This window comes from Linepithema humile, chromosome 1 (genome assembly GCF_040581485.1).
Source record: "Linepithema humile isolate Giens D197 chromosome 1, Lhum_UNIL_v1.0, whole genome shotgun sequence".
Classification (NCBI taxonomy): domain Eukaryota; kingdom Metazoa; phylum Arthropoda; class Insecta; order Hymenoptera; family Formicidae; genus Linepithema; species Linepithema humile.
Genome location: NC_090128.1, coordinates 29,815,754 through 29,828,514, shown reverse-complemented (window position 1 = coordinate 29,828,514; position 12,761 = coordinate 29,815,754). Strand labels below are relative to the sequence as shown.

The 12,761-nt window shown below is 39.0% G+C and overlaps 1 protein-coding gene and 1 long non-coding RNA gene across 15 annotated transcripts in view; one reads left to right on the top strand and one right to left on the bottom strand.

Moving 5' to 3' along the window:
• Positions 1-12,761, bottom strand: part of tmod (tropomodulin) — a 47,962-nt gene that overhangs the window by 32,347 nt on the left and 2,854 nt on the right. Inside the window, exons 1-2 of one of the 14 annotated variants that reach the window (XR_010887865.1) lie at positions 894-1,206; positions 479-703 (exon numbers count right to left, since the gene is read on the bottom strand). The exons of 8 other annotated variants lie outside the window; for them this stretch is intronic. The gene's annotated coding sequence lies outside the window, so the exon portion shown is untranslated. Of the gene's footprint in view, positions 1-478; positions 1,207-11,276; positions 11,414-12,761 lie in introns of those variants that run through there. 5 more of the 14 variants (XR_010887867.1, XR_010887866.1, XR_010887868.1 and 2 more) reach the window with 5 other exon arrangements.
• Positions 1,246-2,138, top strand: LOC136997057 (uncharacterized). The gene is made up of 2 exons (XR_010887873.1): positions 1,246-1,603; positions 1,693-2,138. It is a non-coding gene; the product is annotated as an uncharacterized lncRNA (long non-coding RNA).

Sequence of the window (12,761 nt, the reverse complement as noted above, 5' to 3'; positions counted from 1 at the left end):
AAACCGCTTTCGATGAGTAATCGTGCGCGGCGACGGCTACTTTGTACACTCCACCGACGCGCGCCAAGAAAAAGAACTTTTTCTTGGCTTTTCCATTCCCGGCCTAATCCTCTGACGCGAACTCGAGCGACTTCCCTGTCCCGGACGGTCTAAATCTTCCGCTCGTGTCTTCACGATCCGCTTGACAAGCGTGGAGATACGCGATCATCGTGATGTATGATGCAGCGAAACCGCGCGACGGATTCTGGCAAGATCATCAGATTTAATTCCAGAAGTAATTGCTTAATGGCGATACGAAGAGTGTCGATCAATTCGAGAACTTGCGAAAAATTAGATCCGAAGAATCTAAGAATTTCAAGCAATGTAGAGAAACTGAAGAAGATAAAAAAATCGAGACAATATGTACATCGAATTCTTACAACAAATACAATATTAAATCCTCTAAGCATCTGAAGTTTCGTCGATCCTCGAGTCTTACCTCCATCCTCGTAGTAGTAGTTGTGGTGGTCTTTCTGGTGGTGCTCTTCCTCATCGTGTTGAGACTCTCGTAAGGAGAGTCCCAGTCCTGGAAGACTTCCGTTGTCGCCATAATTGTCGTCGCGACCTCCCGCTTTGCACAATTTAAACGTCTTTCCTAAATCCTTCGCACAGCAGGCACTTGAAAAAATCCTTTCGGTAATCCTTCGTCACGTCAAAAAAGACTCTGCAAGTTCGTACATGATCATAGCCTCCTAATTCCCGATTGCCGAAAAGCAGATCGACTGTCATGTGCAATGAATTATACGATCCGAAATGTCGACACGAAATTCTGATTCTCCGCTAATCTTTCGTTCCTTTAATATTCGCGATATTGCAAGAACGGCGTTTCATAATATTTCCTACAAAAATGTTACAGATAATTTTTTCCATGGTTCTCGATCAATTCTAGCAGATATTTCGAGTCTTCATAGAGAAGCAAATAATTTTAAATAAAAAAAAAAAAGAACTTGCAGCGGATACATTTAAGCGAGACGAAGATGATCGATCCGTGCACCTCTCGCTCTTTCTACATCTGCGTGCTCGCTTCATGAGCGAGCTGGTTGTCAGCGAGTGGATACTAAAAAGACTAAAAACAATCTTCGATGTCGCTGAAGTGAGGATTACAGCACTCGTGAAGTAACTCGAGATATGCGCGATTCGAGGTGGACCACGCACGACTGAAGGCAGGAAACATCTCTACTGTACCGCAGCGGACCGCTACGCGCCCCATCCGCGGACCGCTTCCAGAAATACGGAGAAACACGTATAATTAGGCCGCCACCCGCTACGACGACGCACGCGGTGCCGCACCTTTGGGAAAAAGCGCATAGTGCGAAATGCCACGTCGCCACGCCGAAGTGGTCCTTTCGACCGGATCCTTTCTTTCGTGATATCAAGTTCTTAAAAGTTAATACATTTGTGTAACCAGTAAGAATTTATAAATTTAGATTTCTAAATCTTCAAATTTCCTTAAAAATTCATTAATCCCTCAATTGTGTAATATTGCATCCTTGGAGAAAAGTAATGGACAAATTTTTGCACGTCGATGGATTCATTTTTTTGATCCTTTGATTCGGAAAAGACGGTATTGTATTGTGCAAAGCGGTTGTGCGTCGTAAACTAATTTTAAAATTTTGGGACGTTTTACATATAATTCGTGTCTATGTTATATAGGTAACCACTTGCTTTCTGCCGCTTCTAAAGTCGACTCCGTAAACTCTGTGTGTCGCAAACGATGCATTAGTGAAACAGACGCAAGAAGTGGAACATATAAGTATCAAAATCTGTCGTTTGCCGTCGCGATCGACTATTTTACTCGAAAACAAACGTCAGGAATAGAAGAAACCGGAAGTCTGCCTGGGTAGCAAGAATGTTGCGCACTCAACGTCAGAAATGTCTTAACACTTAAAGTTCGAGCGTACTCAGGACATACATATTGTGTTAAATATTCATGCATCATGATTGCTCGCCCGAGAAAACGATGAAAATATCTCAAAGTAACTGATTTGACAGCTTGACAGTTGCACATTTGACATGTCGATAAAGTTAAAGACAAGCAGTACATTTTGCATAAAATTGTTGAATTAATTAATAAAAATATACTTTTAGATTCAATTAAATTACATTTAAATTAATACTTTGTTGCGAAATAAATAATGATCAATAATCCTTATTTTTCACAAACATAAGATTCAGGAAGGAAAGGAAAAGTTAAAAAAAGATGAAATGACAAACTGAAAGTTGATTTTGTCAAGTAAATGTTTCCCAAATTATAAAAATATTTAAACGAATACGTAATCGTGCTTCGTTTTTTTTTCACAATTTATGCATGTTTATTCAGAACGAATATAATTGTTTCATCAATCAAAACGACAATATATGTAAAAAATGATTTGTTGCGCTATTAGAGAAGCGTGTCTATGATGAAAGCTGCACAAAACCGATTGCGAAAGTTGAGATTTCGTGAGTATCTCTCTTTCTCTCTCTATTCTCTTTCGCGACGAGTCAGTTTGCGAATTTTGCAGTATAAAATAACGGAAGCAATGTTTTCACGCGAAGAGACAAACTGGTGATGTCTTGACCGCAATCATTTTCGCCGTTGTTTCAATGCAAATCCTTTTGCTAAATCGCCCGGAATTTCTTTGGCAGCGTTTACACGCGATGATATGTACGCGCCATGCCACGCGCCACGCTATACCGGTTGCTGCATTCGGCGCATAATTCAGTATTTAGCGCAAACATGAGTGAAGCCGGATCGCTTGATGACATTTGCATGCTACTCGAGTTATTTCGACGCAAAAGTGACAGATATGAAACTATAATTTGAAGAGTATTTTCTGAACTGCAGACGCAAGGCCGTAGAAAATAGCTTGATGTGATATATTTACTTTTACTACGATGCAAAATTTTCTTTTACTTGCAATACAAAATTTTCTGATTTGAATTTTCCATTCAATTATTAAAATTTAATCTAATCTAATTTATATTAATTTTTGTTATTGTTTTATTAATGTTTTCTCTATTTTGATTTATTGCATAATTTCCTCACCAAATTAATTTAATTATAAATAATTATTTTTTTTAATTGTGTAATTAATTATGAGGAAATGTAGAATATTCACATTAACATCGTATATTTACACAATAAAGAACAATAATAATTATAATAATCACCCTTAATTGAATCTAATTAATTGCTATGATTGATAGCGGAGATAATGCGTGCAAGCTCTTTGTTTTAGAAATTATTTATAAAAGCAATAGTTGTTGCTTCTCTGCATTGTGGATAGATGGCGACACTATTTGAAAGCTTTCGTGAGAGCTTGAAAATTTTCCGTGCGAAAACTCTTCCGGAAGAGCCGTCAGATGGTGCAAAAGCTTGCCAAGCTCGTATCGTTACAAAGAAGACACTGTGGTCGATTTTACTCTTGATCATCAAGCTGCCAGAAAAGCTCTCGACCCGAGAAAAGCTTTCTGGAGCTCAAAGATAGAAATGTTAGTGTTTGATAATATAATGTAATTACAAGAGTTCAAAGATTATTAATTAATAGAAGATTGATGTTTTTATGTACTAAAAATGCTCAAATATAATAGAATTTAAAGATTTGTAAATTAAATGTCACGGAACTTTTCGGTAAAATATTATTATTACATATATTAAAATAAAGAATGTTTCCACACATCTTTCTCTTGCATTTTATGTTCCTTCCAGCAACATTTTGCCGACACAAATGGTGCATAATTAAATCGACAGAGGCATCATTTAGATGCCGTGTACATTATGTAGATTTTGCTTGCATTTAGAGACCACCACCAGCCACGCACAACATGAAAGTTAAATTAATCGTTTCTATTTTGAAAAATAATTTATGCGCAGCGGAGATTAAACGTTTCCCTCTGGCGCCGCAGGGATATCACCTGCGCGATTAAAAAGCTAATTTCGCACGTCGATTGTCCGATGACCGTTCGCGCGAATTTTCCAGTTTCAATATGCGCCGCCAAACAACAATTGCAGATAGAGAACAAGCAATTCCGTCTGGAATCGTCTCCTTTTTGTGCCGAAAAAATCGAATTATCCTTCAAACTGTCGCCGCGCGATGCAAGCGTAAAATGAATACAGAGTGATTAAAAATTCATCCTATGCGAATCAATTCTTTCAGTTTTACAACACAAAGTTTTATAACAAAAGAAATATAGATTGCTTTTTAGATCTTTCAAAGCAAATTTCTTCAAATGCTACTCTCAATTATTATTTTACAATACAATTAATTGTATTTGATTGCTATATTTTTATACAGTTTATATTGCATAATCATTTTGTGTGAAAAAGAATTTTAATTATACCGTGAAAAAAGATTTATAGTGAGAATTGGACATTAATCTAGCATTAGAAAGACACAAGTGCCACACGAATCGGCACATTTACGTTTCCACGAAAAGATGAAGACAGACAGACATTACCGGAGTTGAATGAGTGATAGATCGCAATTGTATTCAAAACGTCGCAGACAAAAATACGAGATCAATGCGTAAAATTATTCACTGGATATTTTCATTATAACACGAACGATTGATCGGCTCATCTGTTAATCCTAAAAATAAACGTCCGGCTGAAACCTTGCTTCCGCGTGGCAGCCTAATTTTAAGGAAGGTTTCTCTTCGTGAAATATATATACCTATTATTGGGAGATAAATGAAAACGTAATTGAAAAAGAAATTGTACGTTTTGAGATATAAACTACAAAGAAAGCGCGGAGAGCAACGTGCTTGAAAACTAGTTGGAACTGTCGACGTAAAATGCTCGTTGACCGTGTCTGGCTCTTCGAGCATCTGGAACAGCAGCGACAATTCAGAGAATGCGACACTAATTAGGAAATATAATTAATTATTCCGGAACGGACGTCGAGCAAATAACAACCAGCGCAACCGAATCGTTTGATACTACTAGTACAGCGCCACTAAAGACGATAAAATGCTATTATTAGCGCAAAATAATACTTCTGCCTTGTCAAGCCTCATGCGAGACAACAATTTACGCTACTAATTGCGTTATCCTTTGTGCGCAATATCAAACCGCTATTTGCGCTTTGCGAACGCTTTATACCAAAATTTCAATTATCTGTTTAATATAAATTTTACATTCTTTCCTTCTTAGACGCAACATAGATATCACAAAAAAAATAAAAAACTGAAATATACTAATACATTAAAAAAAAATAAACTATAAAAAAATATTGAAAAAATTACCAAGACTCAAATATTAAAATTATGTAACAAGAATGTATTGGAATCGATCAGACTCTACTCTTTTCCGCAAAGTTTCGCCGATAATATAACATTTTTTGGCGCGCCCTGTACAGAGCGTCCTTGTCTTAAATTAATCGGACGAGATACGTCCGCGAGCCGGATGCTGTTTTGTATCCCGAAATCGACAGGCATCGAGAAATTTTCCATCGACGCAACCGTTTCAAGAGTGGCGCGTTATTTTTAAGTCCGCTCCACCGCCTCTCTCCGTTCGACGCCGGGCGTCTTTACGTCAGCGACAACACGATGAACCCAATGTGTTTCCCTTTCGTTATAACGAAGAAAACTGTGTATTCCGGAGAACGCGGACCTTCCTCAACTGACCTTTCACATCTTGCCCAATCGCGGCCTGACCTTTCTCGCGGAAAACTATCGTTCATCTTGTGGAAATAACACCGATCAGCCCGGCTGATCGAAAAGTGCGCGTGCTTGAAAAATTGCGTCTTGTACAAGCCGTAAATTACAATGAGCATCGACGATCCAGATGATTTTCGATCCAGACGCTAACGTATCATTGCACGAGCCGTGTTCTCGTTTATCGTGTCTGGTAAACACGAAGTTACGCCAAGGCGGAAAGATATTATTGGGAGGCTGCTGCTTGACTACACACCTTCCAGTGTAGAAAATTTATAAGCAAGCGAAAAATATATTTTTTTATTTTAAGAAAATGACGATGTGAGAACAGACAGTAATTTCGCATCTTTCGAAATCATCCTTGTTCTGCCGGGACTCCATATTTCTTTTACAGTTCCTCACAAATCGTACGAATAATTATTCATAAATTTGTTTGATAAAACTACGCAATATGTGCATAAATGAACGCAGCGAGAAATCTTCATATTCGCATCTGGATTGATTTTTCGTCAATGTGCAGTGAGTTTGTTCACCTCAGCAGACAAGAATTACTCTGGGCCGATAATAACATATCGATTTTTCTTTCAATTTCCACGTCTGTAGCAGAACGGTACTCAGTCAAATAAAGTGGTTTGTCATTCCTAAATGAAGTGCCGGACGATGCAGGTAATAAAAAATAACGGTCCATTTGGCTAATTACGTTTGAATTATGCCGTCTCGAATTTCGATTACCGCAAAATTGTTCCGACATTCAATTCTTTTCACGCGAATTATTTAGCGCCGCACACATACGCTTCCTCTTTCACCTATTCGTGCTGTATAATTGTTTTCTAGATACATTTAAGAGGAAAAAATCCTTCTGCAATCGATCGCACTTTAAATCTCGATGGCATTCTCGAATTAGAAATGTTAAATGCATGGCTGAAACGCCGTAAGTGCGAAATACTATTATATTAACTATTATTGCTTTTATGCTGACAGAAACAAAACTAGAAAATTCAATACAGATTATTCAATTAAAAATATTAAATGCAGATTCTTTCAAGTTAAAAATTATTCGTACCTTTCAAAATAAATTCTCAAGCTAGCGCTCGGCTCGATCAGCTCGACGGACGACCTGAAGTTCGGCACTTTCAGGGTAAAGATTCACGAGCGGCTGAAGCTCATCTCCAAAGCTCGCCCAAAATCGCGCCATCGAACGGCGTAACAAAGCCGGCGGGATAATCGCACGGGCGTGAAAACGGGTAGCGAAGGGTCAGCATCGCGGGGTAATCCGAGGACAGACGACGGGCGAGAACTCGATCTATTTCGAGATCGGGACGACCGACGACGAGGAAGCGTGACGGAGAGCGGCCCATCGACCGATGGTGGACCTGTGCCTTCGTTAATTAAATCGCCGGAGACATCGACCTGAGAAAACAAAATGGAAGCGGCCTAAGCGAACCGGCCGTGGCTGTGCGATTCTGCGCGATCTCGGTTCTCGATCAAACAGCGCGGACAGAATTGACGCTCGTCACCGAAGATCCCGCTAAAGTGCGCGTCCATCGTACGTGTCTCATTGCCAGAAAATATTCAACAGCGCTCGCCGAACGACGGGTTTGACAAGCATCTGTTTGCAAGATTGAAAGGAACGTATTACCGTTGAACGTTAATATAATAATCAGTGCCGGTTTTAGAATCAGTTCGCCCCTAGGCAATATTTCGGTGCGCCCCCTGCGTTTTTTAATTTAAAATGGGAAGGTGTCAAATAAGTGAAAATCGTGTTGAATTTTTAAAATTTTTATTCACTTCATAAACAAAACAAGAGCAAAGAAATAAAATGTAAGTTCAAATCAATAAAATAATATTAAATTAATATGTATTAAAAGGCATCTCGAGCCATCGCTGGATGTTAGTGCAAAGTTATTAATGTTTTCACATAGAAACTTAATTTGTCTACTAGAGACATTATTAAAGTGTACACTAATCTCGCATTCGAGATACTAAAGTGTACGAAAATTACATACATTGATCTCATTTTCAATTTGGAAATTATTTTTACTTTACTTGTCACTTTCAACATGTGTTTCTTCGACGGTTTTTGTAAAAACTGTTTGATCAATTCCCACATAAAAAAAACTTGTTTCATTTCGCAATTGTTTAAATCGTTCATTGTTTTTAGCGGATGGGCGCCCCAGGCAATTGCTTATGATATTAGTGATAAAACCGGCACTGATAATAATTGATGAGCTAAAAACACTCTGATTTTTTAAAATCTAATATTCAAAGATTTCAAAGAACCAAAATTTCCACGATTAAAGGATACCAGAGAGCATTTAAGATGTAAAATAAATTACAAAAATACAAACTTTCGACATATTGAAGATTCAAGATTTACAAAGCAAAAATGTAGAAATTCCATCGCTTCATAGCTTTAGCGTAAATAATATCTAGTTGATTGGCAAGGTTGTAAAATTGCATATATAAACATGACATAACGAAATATGCAGAGACATGCTTTTAATGAACACAAAGTATTCACAAACGCGAGTGAACCGAGTTAACTTGATTCTTGGCGTTAACGTTACGATGTGTCACATTATATTACGCCGTTACAACTCTGCATATGATGTTCGCACACGTATCCGTTTAGCAACGTGAACAGTTTTGCCAAGTGGCGACTTCATTCAGAATGAATCTCCTTTATACGAGTTCAACGAATTTATCTTTGCCGCGGGGAGAAGCATTTTAATCTCGAAGATTTGACAATAACAAAAATATCAAAATCTATACAGCACTGAAAAACGAAATAAACTACAGGAGAACATTTTCTGAAAAGTTTCGAGAAGCAAGAAGCGACCCATAACTTTTTGCGAATCGAAAAAAATCTATGCTACAATGAGAATGTGTTCAAAAATTCACGCCATTATCATCAATTCACCTGTCCGCTCTAGCGCTCCGCGATCGCGTCGGGCGCAATTTAAAAATATTTAGACCGTAAAGTGTAAACCCAATTTATAACCACCACCCACCGTGCGTATGTGTGCAATCGCGGCAACTCTGACGTCGATCGCCAAATGTGCCGCGGACTCTACGTCACCGTCCAGGTTATTTATAAGCTGCGACGAGATTTCATTCGACGCCTCGCATCGCTTCGACCTGTTGCACCCGGAACCGAATGCGCGCCGATACTTCATTGCGCATAAACGACGCGAAATTTAAGTGCAACGTTGAAAAGCCGACGCGGCCGGACGACGACGGCCGTCGGCCCGACGGGTCGACCGAGTGAAATATTTTCGGAAGCACTCACCGTCAGTTGCAAACGCGAGAAAACGAGGTGTCAGCTGCATCGTACATCAAGGCGAACTCGATAAATAGATTCTGGCGGCGTCGCGACGGGAGGAACGCTCTGCCGGCGGCTGCACGTTTCGCGACTCCACCACTTTCAAAAGTCGATACATTCCGTCATCGATACGTCGCATCTTCTTTCATCATTAATAATCGTTTGTGATTAATTTTCGTTAAACGACGAATAACATCTCGGCCATGCCGGGAATATATCGGACGGCGCCTGCATACTTTTCCGCCGCGCCGGTCCACGGAATAGCGCGGATGCTCAGAATTTTATCGGCGACGTTTAATTGCAGACCGTAGCATCCTCACCTACGACCTCACAGGCGCAAGGTCGGATGACCCAAGGCGAGGAGGAATTTTTGTCAGGTCTCGCCGCACGTGCCAAGAGTGCTTCGAGTTACACAGCGCGTTTTCTTATCCCCTTCATTCTCATCTCTACGCGAGCGGCGTGAGTTATTTTATAAATTTTTCCCAATCTTCTTCGAGACATCTCAATCGTACGTTTTATATTGCAATCGGTAATTAAAATAAATAAAAAAGCGGTAGACAAATCATTTCCAAGTGTTTTTGTTCAAGAACGAAGTCATTTCACCGATCTGTCGCATTCTGCAGTTTATGTTTTCCGCTGCACTGAAACAGTTTGTGTGTTCCAGCACAATGCAAGTATTTTTCTCATTATACATTACCCAAAATTGAAATTTGAGACACATTTGCCGTGTGATATTCCGCTACACAATCGCTTCGCGGCATTTAACGCATGTAAACGATGTTCATTGCGATGAAACACCGATATCCGCCGCGTGAAACACTCTGCTTCCATTTACACCTGCGGTGCGCGCTCGGTTCGCACTCGTGCGATTGCAGGAACGTTTAACAATAGCGGGTCGGGCTTGTGGGCGAAGTCGCTCGTGTGTTCGTTAGCGCAGAGAACAGAGCGGGTCGCGTGTAACTGTGAATGCGAGTTCACTCGTTGAATGAAATTCAACAGGTATCCGTAGTAATCTCCAATGCTAGACAGAATCACAATGGGATGCCGGCCGAAGTCGTGTTTCATTATCGGCAAGCACTTGGCTGATAAAGGCAAAGATATTAGAGAGCGCCAGATTGCGTTCTGGATCGGTAAATCGCGTTAAGTGCCAATGCCGGTCCCCTAACGCGGTGCAACAATTTATTCCTTATCGCGCCTGGCTTTCTGGCTACTTTTCGCGGCATTTCGCATACAATTGAATACTTTTAGTCGAACGATTTGGACTTTGTATCGCATATATCGCTACTTACGCAAGTAAATGTATTGAATGCCTACACAAATTATATATTATTCCAATTAATGTCGTACAACGAAAGAAAAATTATAGCGTAATTCATAATTTTTGTTAATTATATGACATTCAACGTGGAAAAAGAGTTCCGTTATTTTCAAACTGTGCAGACTTTTATTAGCGTTAAACGCGTTTTCGCCGAAAGAATAGACATTTAAAGTCCAACCGATATTCTCGGAAACACGCGGACGTTCATATTCTTTTCCACGACTTTCCCGTGAAATATGGGAGGCGGAAAACTTATTCAGATCAGGCGGAGCTACAACTCGAAAATAATTCAACAGCTGCCAGTATACCGGTATCGTTGAGCACAAGCAGGTAACTTAGAATTACGATGATTAATTGAACGTCAGAAGCACGGCGAGTAATTTACGGGACAAATTCGCCGACTACGAAAGCACGTTGCCGTTTTCTCTTTCTCGCCACACGCCAACTCTTCTCCCTTCTATTTCTTCCACATCCCTATCTGGCTTCCACGTTATCTATCTCTTTCGTTAATTCGTGAACAAACGAATTAATGATGCACAGAATATGATGAATTAATTAATTAATCTGATACACAAGACCCAAACTTCTCGTTTTTAAAACAATAATATATAAAGGAGCGGAAAGCCTATGCTGGATGGACGTGCAATTTCTATTTCAAATCAGAATATTAACAAACGTTTCGACCTACATCAGGCCTTCATCAGTGTTGTTTTACCAAAGATACAAAATTTTAATCGCTGCTTTGCATGTTATTAAATTTGTCATTCGCTAGGCGTCATGTTAAGAATCATTTAGCTATTATGAGAGTCGCAATAATAATTTTCAACTTTGGATGCCATGTTAGTTAGTTCCGATTGTTCAAGACTTACTAAAGTAAAATAAAATTGACCGGCAAATAAAACTAAAAAACCGAGTAAATATAAAAGGAGTTAATAAATTTAAAGAGAAAAAAATACATACATTTTCTTGATGTGTTCAATGCTTCCAATAATTGGAGAGAAGAATAGTGAGCTCTTCTCGACGACTCAAACTGTACGTTGATTTAGTAAAATAAAGTATATTGAACTTGAGAAGTCAACGATTAAAATAGAACTGACCAGTATGTTTAGTGAGACAACTAGAGAGCTGTTGTCAGGTAGAGAAAACGCCTGGGCCTAAAGTGGGAAATTTTGAAAAGGAGGAGAGGGAAAGAAGCGATAGCAAGGAAGAAGAGAAAAGCAACCATACATTAGGAAATAAGTTCTATACTGACAAATATTCGTTCGGCAAAAACTCTGTATCACTTTGTTGATTTAAGGCCTTTTTTGCCGTTTTGTCTATAAAAAGCATTTCTAATATGAGTCTTTTATTATAAGAATGTTCTTCAATTATTTTAACATCCTCTTAATCAAACTTATGTGAAAAGTCCAATCTATGTCGCGAGATGACGGAAGGTGAGCCACTTTTTTTGTTAATGTCAGATCTTCTCGTTTTTAATTTTTGTTAATAAGTTCTGCGGTTCATTTAAAATAAATTTTTCTTGACAAACTACAGACACAATCTAGAAGATTTAAATAACACAGATAAAATCCACAGAAAACTCAAGTGACTCAAGTATCTTAAATAAGTTATATAAAGCGCACATAAAAAGTTTGAAAAAAACATCAAATTTGTATAGTTATATTGGCCCAATAATAATAAATTTATATTCATCTAGCAAATTGTTATGTAACGTTCCAGAATATTTCACCAGCAGTTATAAAGTGAAATAATCGTCACGCGGCCAAAATAACTTCGGCTTCGAATGTTAATTGCAGTAACAAACATCTCCAAAGTTCGGCGACGCGCTCGTTGGCGCTTTAAATTGATTTCTCTTTTCCGTTTACGACCCGAATGATTTGCTAACGTTTCTCTACGTTATACGCGACAGCTGCTACGGAGAAACTCGTCTAATTTCCCTGCTTATTGATTCACTTTTCGTCTGCTTTCAGCGCACCGGTTAAAACGTCTGCTACTTCTATAATATGTCGTCAAGCTGTTGAGTGAAATACCGCTGCTGGTCTTTTATTATTAAACGTTAGCCTCAAATAATCGCGCCCCGAAATCGCGCGTACATTCATCAAGCTCTGGTTGTGGAATTTAGTCTTCATTCATTTAGTTAGCAAAAACTAGTCCACTCACGTCACCTTACGCGCTTCGTCGAGAAAACTGGATTCATCTGTCTATCATTACATTATATTTACCTGCTTATCCAAATATACTTGTATCCGTTCAACATACGTCCGGAAATCGCTCAGTTTTGTAACAAGAAAATACACATCGATCTTCTCGTATTTATAAAGGTAGACGAGACTCGGCGCCAGCGTCCGTAATTTAAAAGTAGCGCATGGATTCAGATCCAGCCACTTGTTCGATAAATCGTTGGCCGCCGTCACTTTTGCAGGTTTCGCAGGATAGGACGACTAA